Source organism: Thunnus thynnus, chromosome 17, assembly GCF_963924715.1.
Source record: "Thunnus thynnus chromosome 17, fThuThy2.1, whole genome shotgun sequence".
Lineage (NCBI taxonomy): Eukaryota > Metazoa > Chordata > Actinopteri > Scombriformes > Scombridae > Thunnus > Thunnus thynnus.
In genome coordinates, this window is record NC_089533.1 from 19,596,495 (window position 1) to 19,615,962 (window position 19,468).

Genomic DNA, 19,468 nt, shown 5'->3' on the forward strand with positions numbered 1-19,468 from the left:
AAAGTCTTGAGCTAAAAAAAAAATCCCCAGTAATCAAATAGTTTATTTACAATTTTGAAAATCAATGATTTGTTTAATTTATCTTGCAGGGAAAAATTATGAAAAATGGTTGGTTCCAGCCTCTCAAATGTGAAGCTTATATGACAGTAACTGTTGTTCGCCAAAACAGGACATCACGTACTGTAGGGCTCTAGAAAGTTCACCACTTCACCATTTCACTGCAATGAATTGATTAATAGACATGTATTGTATGTGAGTATTCAGTAGATTAATAAATAATGGAAATAATTGTTAGTTTACTACTTGCATGAATGGAAAACAAGGGTTGGATGTAAAACTGAAAACCTCTGGAAGGTTTGAAGTACATTTGGCAATTTATAGTCCACAGGCTGAAACATGCAAAACCAGCGGTGTGTGGTCCTCAAAGAATATTGTAGGAAGGAATGTGTCCAGTAGATAATACAGTGTAATCAGTTATACCTGACTAGACTTTTCCAGTGCAAAATATCTCCTGTGACACTGTCACAAGACTGAATGTTTAGGAGTCGCTGGTTGTGATAGAATAACAAGCTGAATCAGACTGATTAGATCAGAATCGAGGGCCAGACAAGGTTAATCCATTACAGATGAGTGGATTCATCATGCTATCTGTCTCCATTAGTCATACTCTAAACATGTTGAGAGGGCCTCTTGCACTTCCTCCATAAATGAATACAGATGAGGCTACACGAAGAAGCATTTGGCGGGTTGGACTATCAATCGGTTTTATAATATCAGAACCAGATTTAAAGCTGTGTCAGGCAGGGGGAAAACTGATCCAAGTTAAAATCTCCAGCTTGAAGAATCTCGTTAAAATGTAGCTCGGATAAGTGTCGACTTGAGGATGATAAGAGGCCTCAGTGTTTGCTGAGGGGCGTCTGTTACAACCTACAGCAGTGATAAAATGACCCCTAATCAGCTCCATCTTCAGGAGCAAGAAGTTTGAGTTGTCACCTTTCGCTCCAGCTGCGATGTTATTTCAAGGGTTTTGTTCTTTTTGTCTGTAGTGTGTGAGTGCGTGTGTGTGTGTGAGTGTGTGTGTTTGGGTTTTTGTCTTAAAATGACTTCATCTCTGCAGTGTGAGGGATAAAGAGAGTCAGCCTCGATGTCAGCGGGTTGTCTTTCTCTTACTGCCACTCAGACAGACATCCTCAGGTGTGTGTGTGTTTGTGTGTGTGCATCTCTCCCTCTCCACCGGTCTATTTGTACTGAGCAGTGTGTGTGTGTGTGTGTGTGTGCTCGGTGACTCATTATATTTGGCCTGTGCTCATGATAACAGCAGATTGGGGGTCATAAGGTGTGTATCACTGCAGAGACAGAGGGATCCTGTCTCTCTGACGTATGAAGTCCTGGCACACTCTGCACAGGTCTCACAACGTGCGCGCTTGTGTGTTTCTCTGTAGATGTATGCGAGCGTGTGTCGTGGGATCTCTGCATTGTCTTGTATAGCGGACAAGGACCATGCATCAGTTAGGAAGTCAGTTGAAGAAAAACAAGTCTCTCTTGGATAAGTGCTCTAAAAGAATGCACGCAAATATTACAAAAAGATAAATACAACTGTCACAAAATAAGTAATGAGAATACATTCTTTCAGTACAATGTTACAGCCGTGCATAAATACCACATACCTACAATCATAGAGGAACAAAGCATTCAGCATAAATACTCTCTGTGCCTGCTGAAGATCATGAACATTGTCAACTCTCCATGCTAGCCAACATGGTCACAACAGTGCATTCTTCTAGTTAACAGATTTATGCGAGAGAATAAATCAGCTTGGCTCCAAAACGTGAAAGTATCAACACGTTCACTTTACACTCGTTTACCCCAAAAAACCCCAGAAAGTAGCAGAAGTGCAGCACAGACAGTCTAGTTCGTAAAATCAAATAAAGGGCTAAACTTCCTGCTCAGACAGAACATTCCTCTTTTATAGGAAAGAATTGTAACACGTAGCTTTCAAAGGATTTTACAGGTATTTATAATAATGGTCATAATTTATTGCAACAGTTGCACAGATTATCGAAAACTGTCAAGAGAAAGTTGGCGTTGAATGCTTGCTCAGTCATACATTTAACATTTAAAAAGTTTGACCAATATAATTATGTTTAGAGTTAAGTTATCCAAAAAAAAGTGTAGCTTTGGAATCAGTATCAAAACTCAGGAATCATATCGGCATTATTGCTATAAAATGTCAAATGATACCCGGCCCTACATCGATTAGTATCGTTGTTCAAAAATCCATTATGAAGCCAAACCTAATAAGTAAAACAAAACTGTTTGTCGGCCCTCAGGGTGTTTGTTAATGTCTTATGTGTGTGTGTACAAGCCAACTTGTGTGGTTTTGGGTTGGCTGTGTGTGTGTGTGTGTGTGTGTGTGAGAGAGAGAGAGAGAGAGAGAGGGAGAAAGAGAGAGAGAGGAGAGTGCATGTGTAAACAGGGTGTTAAAGTGTGTGTGTGTTGTGGGATTACTTCCAGTACAGTAGGATCTTTGTTTATCCCCAGGCTCACTGTTTATAGGCAGCTTCGCAAAATGATCTGGAACTAATAGCGCGGACTTTCATGTGTGTAAACGCAGGGTGTGTGTGTGTGTATGTGTATGTGTGTGTGTGTGTGTGTGCAATGCAGGAGTTTGTATGTGTGTATACTCAACTGTATGCGTGTGTTGGTGTACATTCACACACGCTGGGTGTTCAGGCAGTGACCCTCTCCTGCCCCGGGCGCTGAGCATCTGACTCCACAAAGCGCTCCAGAGAAATAGAGTGTGTGTGTGTGTGTGTGTGTGTGTGTTTATGTCACAATTTAAGTGTGTTTGTGCTGCTGGCCAGATGATAGCTTGAGTCTATGAAATTATGGATGCCATCAGGGTTATGGGCAGAAACGCCGTGATTGGACCGCCATGGTTAGGGTTAGGTTACGTTACTGTTCATTCATTTAGAAAAGGTTTTGGTCCGGATGGACTTATAAGTGGTAGGCAAAAAGGGTAAAATGTGGGAGGGGGAATGGTTTCTGCCCGTAACTACAGCTGGGTGCAGAGGAAAGCAGTGTGTCAATGTCAACTTGTTTCACAGAGCTTTGTGCCAGCCAACCATGTTTTGTTTCATGCATGAATCTGTTGTGTTAAAGGTTAAAGATCAATCTGAGTAAATCTGGTGGCTGCTGCTGTTCAGGGTCAGAGGGTTAATCTGTTAAAGAGTGGACTATGGAGTTCTTAAACATCCTTCTGCTGTCTAAAAGCAGCAGAACAGGTCTGTGGTTTTTATTGGTGTTCAAAGATGTTGTAAGATATCTGCTTAACATACACATTTTGTTTTATTCTTAGCCATTTTTCTCACAATTCTGAAGGTCCAGTTCCCTACGCACTACAGCCCTTGTCACTGTTAACTATGCAGTTGGCCTGGGGAGAGCTGTAGACCGATGTGTGCCACCTCTGTCACACTCTCTGTACTGCCAGACGCTTCTTTTCACCCGACAGTGATTAGCTTCACCGGGAGGGCCAGTGTCCTGATACTATCAGACAATCCAAGCAAAGGTGGTTGGCCATTTCACCGCTGTATTACAGCTTGTATCCAGCATTTCTAACCACAAATTTCAAACAGAAAAGCAAACCCAAATAAATGCACATGTTCTATTTAGTTCCTGCCTGTAGATATAAAGAAGGTAACTGCAGTTTCTCAGTTCTGTTTGCCCAGTATGTCTTTTTAGTCAGAGAGCTGTCAGTCACATCCCCCGTAGTGGCAGCGCCTCACTGATTGGCCCTTTGCTACTGTGAGGAGGGATTTTCGGCAGCTGTTGCCATGGCTACGCATCGTGTTGATGATGGTCGAGAAGTGTATTCTGTGTTTTCACAGATCAACCAACCATCCAAAACGTGCTCTGTCACTCTAATCGAGGAAATCCACAGAGAAAAAATGAGAGGCAGTTTCTCTTTAACAAAACTTCCATTAGACAAGGAATATTGATGGGAAATGTGTGTGTGTGTGTGTGTGTGTGAGCAGAGGACAAGGGTGAAGAGACTGATACTTTAGGAAAGGGGAGAGAGAAAGGACACTCAATTTTGAAAAAAAGTTAATAAATGAGGGAAAGAGGAAGCAAATGAAGTCCAAAAGTCTGGGGATAGAAAACAGACGAGGGAGGTGAAAGAGAGAGGACAGGAAGTAGAAGAGGGAGTTGTTGGAAAAAGGTGGGAGTTAAAAGTCAAAGACGAGAACAGGGAGAAAAGAGGAGAATGAAGAGGTGATGGAGGAGGAGAGTAGCATATGAAATCTATCCAAAACGGTGCTCTTGTTTGACAATCGGACACAGCCAATCACAAGTGTGAGCGATGAGCACGCGAGTCTCCGCTCTCCGTCGTTCTCATGCTTTTTTTATTGTCTTTCTCTGCTAGTTGATGGTTGCTGCAGTGAAGATGCAGCGGGTTTCTCTTCCTCAAGACACAACTACTCTATCAACCCCTCCTCCCCCTCCCTCCTCTCTCTCTCTCTCTCTCTCTCTCTCCCTCTCTCTCTAAAAAAGCTGCAGCTGAATAACGTGCTCTTTCTTTGTTTCTTTCTCTTCTTCCTCTCATGTCTTTGTCTGTTCTCGCTGCTAAAACATGTCTGCAAATGCACCAAAGCACTTCTTCAGATTTTTCCTTTTCTTCTATTTTAGTGTTTTTTTATGTCGCTCTATTGGAGGCAGGAATCAGTAATGCATGTTTTTTTTTTCTTTCTTCAGTGTACTACAGTATAAAATATGCATTTGCATGCACACACACACACACTCATGCCAGGCAAAGGTTTCTCAGAGCAAACCAAGTGAAAAACTGCAAGATCTTTTTTTGATAATGAGACCACTTGAAATGAAATAAACTGTCAGGGTGTTTCAGCGTTTGACACGGACTGACTCGCAGGTTGTATTGATTTATAGGCATGAGGTGTGCGTCGGTGCGTGATGTCCTGGTGGTCAAATTGGGTTGAGCTGGAGGGGAACAGAGTTCACTAAAAGTGGATTTATTCAGGCTGATGGTTATGAAAGACAGAGAGTCAGCAGGTATAATTGAAAAACTGAGCAACCGCAGATTCTGCAGAGATGCACTATGAAAGACCGCTGTCCCTCATAGTGCATCTCAAAACAACACACTCACTCACACGCACAAAGTACGATCCCCAAGGCACGAGAAGTAACCTGAAAAGGCGATAATGTGTTTCTTTTTTCGGAGGAGGAGCCAGCGAGGTCAGCACATGGCTCCCCCGGGGACGATGCATCATGCCGGGGTTAGGATCATCAGCGGACCGTCACAGGAGGCTGGAGCTCCTTCTCTTCATCCCGTTTTTTTTTTGTATTTAGTATTTGGGGTGCTTAGTATTCAGATATGTTTTTAGGTCATATTGCCTTGTTGCGTTTGCTGTTAAGTAGCTGCACTACTGTTCCTAATGAGCTTTTTTTGTGTGTGTGTGTGTGTGTGTTTGTGCCGTGCAGTACGTGTGTGTCTGTGTGTTCCCGCTGTTCTGAGCCGTTTCCCCACAGTCAAGCTCCACATGAATAACACAGCAGCCCTCGCCTTGCTGCTGATCACATTACTGTCTGAAAGATGGTTGGAATGACAGAAACACACACACACACACAGAAAGAGAGAGAGACACACTATATGTAATGGCCTACTTTATATGGACAGCTTTTCATTTCACACAACAATGTTCTGGAGGCAACAAGAATTGCCCACACCGTTTATTGCACAAACATGGGCATGCACCTTTTTTTTTTTTTTTTAAGAAACACTCTTTAACAGATTTCCTCTTTGGTACCAACTCTGATGATCAAACCAGCTTATAAATGAGGGCCTGTGTGGGAGTACATGCATGGGTGCACATCTGTGTGTGTGTGTGTGTGTGTGGTAGTATGAAAGAGTAATGCAGAGATGGATGAATAAATAAAAGATCTGGGAAACCCATCAGCATCTAGCACTAGGTTGTCATGGCAATGCGGACAGCACAGCACAGTGTATGTGTGTGTGTGTATGTGTGTGTGTGTGTGTGAGAGAGAGAGAGAGATGGAGATCATATCACTGCAATGTTTTATCACGTATATATAACTTTGTTTCAGCCCTGTAACACTAACAAAGAACAGCTATTTCTCTCTCAGCCTTCATCTCTGCTGCACATCAAAGAAAAGAATATCAAATAATAGTTTTGCACTTTAAGTATATATATACATGTATTGACTGAAGTGGTTTTTTTTGACATTTTAGGGGTTAACATTTGTATATTTGAGGCACTTTTTATCCTCTGATTCCTCTTTTAAGCACACCTTTTTTTTGCAATTGAATGTAAAAGGTAGAAGTGTTTTAAGGGTTCTTCCTGTGTCGAATGTTTGGCCGCACACTTATCGGTGCCCATCTTTGTGTATGTGTGTGTGTGTGCTTGTGTGTGTAAGTATAAGAGATGCTTTTACAGCAGTGGAGTATAATGGATATACAGTAGCCTGATACTTAACTGCATCTCCTTAGAGACCTGAAAACTGCAGCCTCTCTGCTTCTCTTCTTCTCTCCGCTGTGCAGCACGTGTCTCTGCTTTGTCTACAAAGTGGGCCTGTATGTACAGGACTGTGTGTGTGTGTGTGTGACTGAGAGAGAGAGAGAGAGAGAGAGAGAGAGAGAGGCAGTGCACATAAGTGTGTAGATAAGTGTGGTGTGAAGAATAAGAGTTCCAGAAACCTAGTTTTACGGCAGAGAGGTGATTGAAGGTTGACGGTGAAGAAAAGTGCCAGGTGAATTTAAAGTGCATGTGCACAGTTTAATGAAAGAAAGTTCAAATGGCTCAGATATATGTTGTGATTCAAGTGTGTGTATGTGTGTGTGTGTGTGAGAGAGAGAGAGAGAGAGAGAGAGAGAGAGAGAGTGGGCCAGAGAGAGAAGTCTAGGACAGTGGGATTCTCTCAGCGAAGAGGCTCTTACTAGAAACTCTACCTGGTTACTAGGCAACAGAATATCACTCCTGCACATTGGAGCATTGGGGAGGGGGGTGTCGATCTACTGTGGTAGCGCGTGTGTGTGTGTGTGTGTGTTTGTATGTGTCTATGTGTGTCCATGTTTGAGTGCTGAGTCAATAACTATATTATTTATAAGTATTTTATAGAAAGAGTGTGAGACAGATGGAGGGGGAGGGGAAATAAAAGGCAAGTTCAGTGCGTGTGCTAGTCTCAGATGTGGCATTGATATAGGGCTCTACGTGCGGGTGTGTTTTACTCGCACAGCGAGCATTTAGAGGGATATCAGAGCAGCTTTGACGGTAGCTAAAAAAACATCAACAATATATTTATTATATAGAAGAGAGGGGCTGTTGTATCTGCGCAGCGCTCCAAAAGCTTTTGACTGATTGAGGCTGCACTCACTCACTTTGAAGTAGTCGCTGTTGGTGATAGTAGCGGAGTGATGCAGCACCCAGTCGACTATATAAAACAAAGGAAATGAGAAAGGTAGTGTGAAAAATGAGACAGGCTGAGTTTACTCAGCCTCCATGCTTAAAGGCAGAATGAGTAGGATTTGTCAGTTGCGGTTTGTAAACACAACATTCAAAGTTGGCCCCTCCTCCTCGGGCTACACCGCCCAGTAATGTCCCGAACACAGCAAAAAAATAAGAAAATACAGTGAAAGGGCAGGGTCTCTGCAGATACAGACACCGCCGCACACTTCTAGTGGGTCATAACTGATGATGAGGAGAGGTTGTTTTTGTAGTCTATACATTGTTTTTTGGAAAAGTCCTACTCATTCTGCCTTTAAACTCTGAATTACCGCTTGTATCTGTTTTTTTTTGGGCGACTTCACATCTGTTGGAGGAGGTCACCCACACCAAACTGAACCAACAGTGAATGCACAAAGAGACAAGACATCTGTTTGTTTTTGTCGCTCGACTGAATTCAGGCATCTGACCAAATGCAAGTCACGTTTTGCAATTTTTGTCTCTCTTACTCAGTCTGTTAAATTGTCTAAGAATCTCAGAGGAACATCTAAATTAGGACACTTTGCAGCTGCAGTGTGAACAGATTGACCTGAGCAGAAAGAGGTTATGAGGGTATTAAAATGTGTCACTTTATAATATTTCCTTCAGTCACAGCTTCAGTAAAGTAATTACAGCTCACCACCACCAGTGTCAAAGTTCACCACACAGACTCACATTTATACTATTGCAAACTTCAGTGTCATAAAAATGTATTGGTTTTTAGTGGGGAACACAAGTATGATATGATTTTTAAAAATGTATTTCCTTGCTAGATATTTGGTCAAAATGTAACTAGTTCCAGCTTGACAAATGTTGATATAGATAGATATATAGATATAGATGTAGATATTATATTTTTTTCAGTTATTCTGGCATAGTTGTAATCTTTATCCTAACTGCTGTGATATATTTTAAACTGATGTCATTCAGATATTTAGTGTCTGGTGTTACCAGATGATGCAAGTAGCAGTGATCTACTTCATGTCCACTTTTGTGCAGATGTTGTTTACAGTGGGTTTAAGTGTTGGTGTGGGTTTTAGTGTCGGTTTCAATTTCAGAATTGGTGCAAAAAATTTTTCAGACGTAGACTTTCGATTTTAGTAGTTTCATTTCAATATTAACGCACATGGATGTGTTTAAAGTTTCACATTTGTCATTGAAGCACTGATGGGAAAGGGGTCTGAGTTTAACTCGAAGGTAGTTGTGTGAAAGTGGGATCTGTCATAAACCAGCAACGACAGTTTGATTAATCTAAAAACCAATGAACTGTCTTTGTAAATGATCCATTGTTCTCTGGATCGAACTTGGCATTGTTTGCCTCAACTCACAGAGGCTACACACACACACGCACACGCACACACACACACACATAGGCAGTGGGTCAATGCAGATGGATTAATCTTCTTCAGACAGCATTTCTTATTTGCTGGTACGTGTGTGTGTGTGTGTGTGTGTGTGTGTGTATGTGTGTGTGTGTGGCAGACTGCCGTTTAATGTCCATTAGGCTGTAATGAAGGAATGCAGCTCTCACTGGCCCCCTGTCTGCTTTCTAATGGACCTCTATTATCACAGTTCAAACACACGTGGATACTGCACCACACACACTGCATTTTCCTCTCTCTCTCTCTCACACACACACACACATGTATACACATGCACACACAGACACACTGCCTCTGTGCGAGATGAAAGGGTGTCGTTAAGCAGCTGACCCAGCTGAAGTGCGGGAGGCCTGGGGTGTGTTAAACAGCCTGATTTTAGCTGAAGTGGCTATATAATGGTGCTGTTATATACTTGTCTGGAGAAGAGGGAGCCATACGTCACAGAACAAAACACTGTTATAATGAATATGGAGCCAACATTCAGCCGAGACCTCACAATGCCATGTAGTTGTCAAAGCTATTCTGCCAACGAGTGGAGAAACAACACAGCAACAAAAGCATTGAAGTTTAATGCTAAAATCTTGTTAAACATCTGTGTTTATGTTTAAATGTATTGATGTAGAGGTAAATATAATTGTGGGCTAACTTGTACGTCTAACTTATCATAAAGCTAACAGACGTAAGCCTTAAAGGGGCCATATTAAACCCCTTTTTTGAAGCTATTAAGCGAAGTTTCGGGAGCAGGACCACACCTCAACTACGCTACTTCCAGCTATACCACCTAACCCTCTCCTCTTCTTCCGCTCTCGTATTCTGCGCCCCTCCCCCCCACCCTATTTCTCTCTTCCTGCTGTTGCGCGGATGCTACGGCGGATTCCCCATAACCTTCCCCACAACACAGCCAGCAACCAGAAGAACTATGCACATCAATTGTTTTCCTCAATAAGTCATCCAAACGTATTTTGTTGATGGTGTGGTCCTTGCTAGTGAACCACAAGTTAACACAGTTCCCCGGGGTCTTAATAAAATATATCTGACTTTAGTCAAAATACCATAAGGATCAAGCACCACTGCAGCCTTCTCATTCTGTCTAAACAGCCTTGTTCAGAATAGCCGGTTTGAGTGTAAATAAACTTGATTTAATTGCAATAAACAGATCAAATGGATGTAGAAATAACTACATCATGATGTCGATTTGTAAAAGTCTGAATTCATGCTTTGTCAGATCTGTCCGCAAGACGACAAGCGAACAGCTTTTAAAATGCTTGTTTTCTGAAGGGAGTTCAGATCGATTAGAGCTATGCTAACATTGTAGCTGCTCCATCCATACTCAAAATCACATCATCTAAAGGCATAAATATGGCAGCAATGTTATTGTTAACACGCATAGATATCTACATACTGAGTAACTTTAAAATTATATAAACTCACCAGCATTTAATATTGATGACAGCATCTGAGGTGGTGTGTGACTCCGGTGTTAGCTCCAGCTAGGTTGAGAAGTGAGATTGTCCCCCGGTCCAGACCCGCAATATGTGCAAATTTTTCACCCTTAGCTAAGAGTAGTTTAGCTTTGCCCCATGTGACGTAAGAAGGGGCATCCAGTCTGAATGGCTTGTTGAATCACAAGAGTACAGAGCAAGCCAGCCCACACCAAACTGACTGTTCGATGTGCTTTCTAACACACAAACTGTGAAAAAAGACCAGAGACCCAAATACATACACACAAGTAGGGCTGCAGTCAACCAAAGAAAATCTTGGTCGGCTAAAATCGTACATAATCTTCAACTAATCGATTAGTCGCACGGGCGGGGGAGGGGTTTGAATACACCCCCGTTCTCACAGGTAATTTGTTAGTCTGTCCCTCCCGCCGCAGGAGATAATGGATTACTCCTGGAAAGCTATTGATGTAGCACTTTTCTCTTTATGAAAATAACATGGAGATTATTCGACCAATGAGAATTTAGTCGGACGAGAGCATATCGACCAACTAATCGACCAGTCGACCAGCAGACTACAGCCCTACACACAAGTGCTGATAAAATGAGCTTTTCATAATATGGCCCCCTTAAGCATCAACAACAAAGCTTGAAGCACAGAATATGAAACAAGTAAGAAAAAATATGTTATGACTTGATTTGTTGAAATCACACTCATGATGATATACGCTTTAAATTTCCATCTTAATTTTTTTTTTTGACTATGTAGAAGAAAGCCACTTAAGTTCTATTCTTGCAAACAGAAACATGGTGGAGTGTAGGGTTTGCACCCCTCTTCATCTCTGCAAGAATTTACATACAGAGTCATGTTTACACAATTTTGCTGCAGAATACTTATTAATATAATTGTTACACTCAACAACACTTGAATTGTGTAGAGGAGAATGGAGAGGAGAATTCTAAAGGAGACATGGTTTTAGCAATCGCTTGCATCAAATTCTGTGGAGAAATATTAAAGTCACACTTGAGAGGATTCTTGACAACACATCACTGAAAGCATAATGCTCAAAATCTGTTCAGATTTAGTTTACCAATGACCTAAACATGCCTGTGTGGAAATTGAGACTTTTTGTCTGCCTCTGCACTCTGTACATCTATATATTATGGACTACACAGCTCATGTAGCAGTGTAATCACTTTTGCATTCACCTGCTACCTACAGTATTTCTCTGTTCTGTGATAAATGAGCAGGTCAGAGGTTACTGACAAAGAACTGGGGAACAGCATCAGCAATAAAGCGCTGTTGCAAGCCTATGGGAAATGAAGCTGTCAAACATAAAACCGCCATGTTCTGTAATATATTTCAGTACTTTTTACTTTGCTCACCCATACAGCTCTCTGTCTGCTGCTGGTATGACCCAATTCCCAGCTGCGGATCAACAAAGTTAAGCTTACTGTATCATTTATAACTTTAGTGAGGTTTAAAATCAGTCACATTCAAGAGCTAAATATCAAGAACAGATTTTACTGTGAACTCTTCTTTTAAATATGCCACAGTACGCTCGCTGATGTGCGTGAAAAGTGAGAGAAATCCCACTACAAGTGGATTTAGTGTTGGAGACATGACTAAACAGGCAGACAAAAACACACTGACATTGAATTAGTGCAGCGGAAAGAGAGTGGCAAAGCACCCCATGTATTCATACCGGGCTGAAACCCAATCTCATCCGGTCGTCAGGTCAGGTTGTCAAATACAGACTTTGTCACGCCCCTCTGGCATCTCATGCAGACGCACAAGGCACACTTTGGCGCCTGTATAGCGACGCACTGGGGTTTCAACTAAATCCAATGTAGACCCATCCGCGACAGTATTATACACTCAAAGCAACTGGTGTGGTCTGGTTAGGTTTAGGCACAATACACACTTGAGCGTGGTTTGTGTTAAAATGATCACTTAAAAAGTCATCATGGCAACAGTAAACATTGCAACAATAAACTGTCCCGAGTCGCAGTTGGAAACGTGACACTCGCGGTAGGAAGTGGTAGGTGAACAGTGGTCTCCTGCAGCAAAGTCCACTTTTTGCCATCTAATTATCTAGCCATCCACCCAAGGAAAATGTCACCTTATATAGACGTCGTCGGTCTCATGGCGTCTAATAATGATGCGGATGAGTTTACAGTGGAGTTAGTTGAAAGCCCCGTGCATCTCATACAGACACTGAAGCGTGCCTTGTGCATCGGTATCAGACACAGAGGGGTGTGACAGAGGGTCGGTATTTGACACCCTGGGAATGAGAGAGAGCTGTGTATTCAGAAAGTGACTCACTCCCATACTATTTATCTATTTATTTATTCATTTATTCCTATGCTCACTCATTCACTTGCTCACTCAGGGTTGGTGGCCATTAGCAATGGATGCTACAAGCACTGTGATAAAAGATCGTCTACTCACTTGCTCTTTATTTTTAACGCTGTAGAGCTGTGGAAGCTAAGATAATGATTGAATAAAAAAAGCGGGTGGATAAATTAACCATTTGTTCCCGAGAGATGCAATTTGGATCAAAGTATCAACCCTTAATCTCAACATCATAACTTTTTCGAGCCAGAATGCACAGACATCATACGCACACCCTTTACAAAGATTATTTGGTTCTTAATTATCAAATTTAGGACTTTTCTTAAGACAGTCGATATTTTTACAGCTACATCTATAACTCTGTGTAGTGTGTGAAGTGTTAGGATGTAATTCCATGGAGTAGATATGATTCATAATGTAAAAAAATAAAATAAAATAAAATTTTAAAAAATGACTCTATTTTCTTTCCCCAAAACGTGACATCACAACTTTATATCATTAAGAAATATGTCAAAAAGCATATTCATGCCTTGCTGGCTGATACAAAACAATCAGAAAACCAATAAGAGTAATAAGATAAGCATCTGTAGCGCTACTCACATGCGAAATGATGACATTTTTGAATAGTCTAACTTGTCCTGAAAAAATATCTATGTCCACATTAAAACTCCGTGTGTGAAATAGAACATAAAAACACTAGAGGTCCAGCGGTAAATGACTACAGCTTGCACACAGCTAATTGGGGAACAGCATCATCTGTTCCCCTGCCTGATCACACAGCCATTTAGAGGCATGTTGGACAGATTGAAATGCCAAACTCCGGAAAAATATTGTTCAGTCAGTTTAACCTGCAATTAACCCGACAGAGAAAAACGATTCACAGTCTCACCTTAAAAACATCAAATAAAGATGCAATTAAAAGCTGTCAGTTATTCCTTTATAGTGTGTGTGTGTGTGTGTGCATGCATGTGTGTCTGTGGGTGTTCATGCATAATGCAGCAGGAGAACAGTTGTCATGAGCATGTGTGGTAGTCGGCATGTTTGTCACAGTGTGTCAGTGTGTGTTTACATGTATGTGTGTCCAATAGCACTTTGTAAGAGGAGTTCCAATGGTGTGTATATGTGTGTGTGTTTGTGTGTGTGTGTGTGTGTGTTTGTATGCCATAGCGCACTGCAGGCAGAGAGGCAGAGGAGTGCTAACATGAGTGTGTGTGACAGACCTCCCACGCACTGAGCTCTGATCTGGTTTGTTCCGGTTGGCGGCCTTGTGTCGGCATGGCGATGGACAGGCCCTCCTTTGGTTAGCTAGGTGCCAGGCGCAGAGACTAACGAGATGCTGTGCCGACGAACAGATCAGAGTGCGTCGTACCTAGCGGCGATGTATGTGTGAGAGAGAGGGAGGATGTATACTGGTATTGGTGTGTGTGTGTGTGTGTGTGTTTGTATGTGTGTGTGTGACTGATAAGAGAGTCATCTGTCAGTCCAGCTCAGGACAACAAAACTGAAGTCCATATTGGTCTGTTATCCTCCACTACATCAGTCACTGATGCAGAAAAAGAAAAAAAAAAAAAGAGCCAAATCTTTAATTGGAAAGTAAACAAAATGTACGCCCAACCAAATCATCATCCTCAGTGTCCTGAAAGACTGAAGAAGAGACTGAACACACTCATTTTTTTTATCAAGAAATTTAGTGACACACCCGCTATGTTAAGGGCAGTGAAATCAATTGGAGAAGATAAGTGCCTGCAGTCTCGGAGATGATTAGAGGAAAACCATGTCAAAAACATCAAAAGACACATTTTTTTTCATACTATATTGATAGCTCAAAGAGAGTTTTGTCTTTTCGCTGTCAGCTACAGATCAGCATCCTTGCAGCAGACGGAAATTCAGGTCTCTAGTTGTGCAATCGGCCAATAACGCCCCAGTTTTCAGTCATATGTAGCCCAATCTTCAGTTCAATGCCGCACTTAAACATTACGGTAAAAGAGCGATAAATCCAGTCCATTTACCGTACCAGTTGAAATATAGTTAATGCATAAGACATTGATTAGTACTGCCATTCCTGCACAGCCCAGAACCACATTTATACAAAAGCCACAATATATTAAACTAACAACAGCTAAATATTTCTGGTTCGCTGGAAAGCCTAACCTCCTGCATTTGTGTCTGTGTGTGTTTCTCCTAACTGAGCAGAACATGATGTTTGTGCGACCTTGCATATCATTTCCTAATTTGGTAACTGACATGGTGAGCTATGCTGTGTGTATGCGTGTGTGTGTGTGTGTGTGTGTGTGTGAGAGAGAGAGAGAGAAAGAGAAAGAAAGAGAGAGAGAGAAAATTTGTGTATTATTTATAAGCATCTCATGTTTTTGAACGATTACTATTAGGTGGACTGGGCGCTGTGAATGTGTGTGGTTTGCCAACACATCTGAGAGTGTTATTGTTTAGAGGCGACCCTGCTTCCTGCGTTATAGCAGAGAGAGAGAGAGAGAAAGAGAGAGAGAGAGAGAGAGAGGTGAAGCGGCAAGAAAGCATAAAGCCATCGAAGAGTGGGAGAGAAATTCAGCCATAAAGATATCAGCGGGGAGGAGAGAAAAACGGGTCACGCAGTTTGAATTTTACTTTTAAAACAGAACCCAGCACAATGATCGGTGATATAACTTTAGTACTCTGGGATTTTGTACTAGTAGAAAATGACCTCCACCTCATAATGTGTCTGCCTTTGTTCAAGCTTTTGATACTAACCCATTGAGATGGATAAAACAATGTTAACCGTGGGAGGAGGGATGTGGCATTAACAGCTCAGCGTGGATAGCTGCTAATTTTACACTCATCCTAGCCCACCTAGCTTTGTGTCTGTACTCGTTTGAAGTGCACACTTATCTGAAGAGGAGAACTGTCATCCAGGGCTTGGACTGGAAGAAGAGATGGATGGACTGAGACAGATGCATGCAGGGGCAGATAGAACTTTTACACAGAAATCATCTAGAAAATGTGGTCAGTGTCTGTGGATTGATGGTATTTGCTTTGCATAATCACTTGTATTCCCACAAATTCCCTCCCACTGACGCATTGGTCATACCGGGAACAGAACTAGCTTAGAATACACTAGACATGCCATACTCATGCATCGAAGTAAGTGAGCTCAAGGTTAGATTTTTGGTCATACTCCACACTAGAGAGAACATTGCACTAGTGAGTGGGAATTAACCAAAGCTGCCAAGTTGAAGGTGAATGTATATATACCGATTGTCTATTATTAGGGTTTTTTTGTTCACTTAGCACCATATTTGCACCTGAGAACATTGTGTTTGTTTCACAAAATGTCTAGAAACTGGACTATTTTGTGTGACTCCCGACACCAGTGTAAAGCACAGTGTTGCACAATATTTCTGACCTCAGCTAAATGTTTTTTGTGCAAGGCTTGCATGCAACTACTTTTTTGCCATGTTTTAGTTCTGGCTTGAGGTCTTGAGGTCAGTCTGTCCACCACTTTGTTCAAGACTGAAATATTTCAACAAGTATTGGATAAATTGCCAGGATTTTTTTTAGATAGATCATGACAGATAGATTTCAGACAGATTGTGATGAAATGTGTCCATACTTTGGTGTAACTGGAAATGCCTGCAAAGCTGGCATTCTCATCAGCCTCAGTTTAGTGCTATTTAGTCATTGTTAGCCTGCTGTCATGCTAAACTAACATGGTTAACATGGTAAACATTATCTCTGCATTGTACCTGCCTACGTATAGCCTCACAGATTCAGTAGCATTACCATAGAGTCTTAGTCTTGTTCTGACATCATCCATCTTGAGCCCAAAGAACCACCAAATAGCTGCTTAAGCCATCTTTGAAACTGAATTAAAATAGAATACATTAAACATGGGTTTAACATACAGTTGAGCCAGATGAGGATTGATTGATGGGATAGAGTGCAGGAGGAAGAGATGTAGAAGATGAGCTAAAGTTACCATATCACTAGATAAAATGATGTGTTGTCCACATGCTGCATGATTGCATAGAAGACTTATGCATGTCCACTCATTTAGAAAAAAAAGATGGACCTGAGCCTGTGCTCGGCTCCATTACTTAAATGCTGAGCTCTCTACTAAAACAACTGTTTCATCACAGTACCACTCAACTGGAAAAGTTGAGCCACCTGCAGTTCCCTGTGTGATTTAGAATCTCCTGGAAATTACTAAACGTCAACAAACCATAGATCATTTCCCCACTCTAGACTACCAGTGGCAGTGTCTGCTGGTAAATGATGCAACACTGGAAGAGAGTCATGCGTCTTATCAAGGAAACCTCTTTGAAACACTCAAGTGACCCAGGCATGTGCAGGAAGATGTTCTGAAAATAGACAGTAATGGGAACAGCGGTTACATAACAAATTGTTATCTGTCAAATAGATTTAAAATGTTAATGAAATAAATGAATCTCCCAGTGGGCATTTTATTTTGATTTGATGAAGGTGGTTAAATGAGGCATTCTCATTCTAATTGGGCTGTAATTCTGATTGTTAATGGAATTACAGGCTTCCATGTAAACACAGCTAACAAGAGTACAGCAAAAGATGATGCACAGTAGAGGGGAGAGTGAGAAACACTGAGAAAAGAGAGAGATAAAGCGAGCGAGGGAAATCAAACTTCACAGACTGCCGAGTAAACAGTGCATACACGAAGGGAGAATAAAGAGAATAAAAAATAGAGGTGACTAAGAGAATACAAAGGGGAAAGTAACAAAAAAGCGGCGACAAAAGAGCGGATTGGAGAGCGGAAAGGTAAAGCTAGGATAAAAAAGAAAGAGAAGACGCAAAGTAGAGGTGGATGAGTAAAGCGAGAGAAACGAGAGAAGCGAAGGGAGGACGGGCGTTAAGATGGAGACAGAAAACCAGGAGCGATGGAAGTCAAGTGCATGAACTGAGAGAAGAAAAGAAGAGAGAACATGAGAGGAGTAAAGAGAGAGTGCTGTGGGAGAGAGTTGAGTTTTCTGCAGTAGAGACGGACTGCAGCAGAGCACAAAGCCAAGAGATGTTTCACTCCATGGCTTTAAATGCACACGGCTATGAGATATACCAGATTTTTAAAAATAACCATTATGTGTCTCAGCTGTGATGCACCAACACAGACTGAAACTATTTACTTTTTTGCAATCCAGGGGGATTTTGTGCATGTGTCTTTTGTCTGTCAGTGTGTATTATAGTGGCAATGTATGTGTGTGAGTGTGTGTGTGTGTGTGTTCGGCCACTGAGGTGATTTACCAAGCCTCCAGAAGTGAACAGCTTCTCCCGCTTGGTTTGATCAGCCACTAATTGAATAATGAGTGGGTCAGGGAGATTGTTCATTGTTTTAAGGCCATCTGGAGCTTCGCCTTCGGGGGCACACACACACACACACATACTCACACTTCTCATGCATGTGCTCACAGATACACAGAAGTGCCCAGGCATGCAGAAACATAAAAATGCTAACAGCTACTGCGACACAGACACACAAAATACACACACACAGGCAAATGTGAGATCAAGGGACAGATAGAGAGAAAGCCAGAGACAAAAAGGGTGGGGTCAGGCTGGGAATAACAGCAGGGGATGACATAAGAAACAATAAAAGATGGATAACTGAAGATAGATGGCTAATTGCTCCTCAAAGCTTTTGTAGATAAAGAATTAGATTGCAGAGAAGAACATAAAAACACTTCAGGCCTTGGAGTGAGTCACAGAGGAGAAAACGACTTACAATAAAAGTCAAAAATAGGTCCTTGATTTTATCCTATCGCTCGCTCGCAGCACTCGAGCCATAATGACATCTGGCATCCTTATCTTTATGTTTAAATATGGTTTTTTTGGTGCAACGTGTGCAGAAGCAGATGCTCAGCAGGTTGGACGTTTAGATCCTTTTACATCTTTGAGTTTAAAACATTTTTCGCGACTGTTTCTGATTTCACCAAGGAGCTACTTTGGTTTAGGATGCAATTCTTAACTTGTCTTGTTCAGTCCGCGTGTCGGGAGTGTCCTCGGGCAAGATACTGAACCCCAAATTGCTCCCAAAGGCTGTTCCATCAGTGTATGAGTGTGTGTGTGTGTGTGTGGATGAGCTTTAAAAACTCCTCCTGATGAGCAGGGTGGCACCTTGCATGACAGCCTCTGCCATCAGTGTGTGAATGGGTATATGTCGGCATGTAGTTTAAAATACTTTGAGTGTTCAGAAGACTAGAAAGGTTTTACATAAATGTGGAGAGACCAAATGTGAGTTTTCCCACTTGAGAAAGAGTGAGTCATTCATGTCACTCAAAAACACACCATGTGGCTGCATTGCATTCTGATTTCTCAAGGGTACTGTCAGTCGGTATCTGTCTTTTTTTCGCAGTGTATTTCTGTACGTTGAATCATCAAGTGTCATCAAAACTCTGAGTCAAGGAAGGAACGTTTTGCTAGATTTTGTGGTAAGACATCGAACGTAGTCAAAGGACAAATGTTTGTGTTTGTATCCTATCATGAGCTACCATCTTATGAGCTGTGGTCTGTGTGTGTGTGTGTGTGTGTGCATGTGAGTGCAGTGTTTCTCTCAATCCTTTGCCCTTATTGTCCCAAGAGTTCAACACCATCTATCACAGATGACCGCTCCGTGCGTCGTTATTAGTGTAAATGCAAGCATATGTGCACATGCATAAGAGCATTACATCTGTGCATTGTGTGTGTGTGTGTGCGTATGTGTGTGTGTGTTGGGACCCACTTACAGCAGCTCGCCATTACTCCTAATGAGGGGAGCTGCAA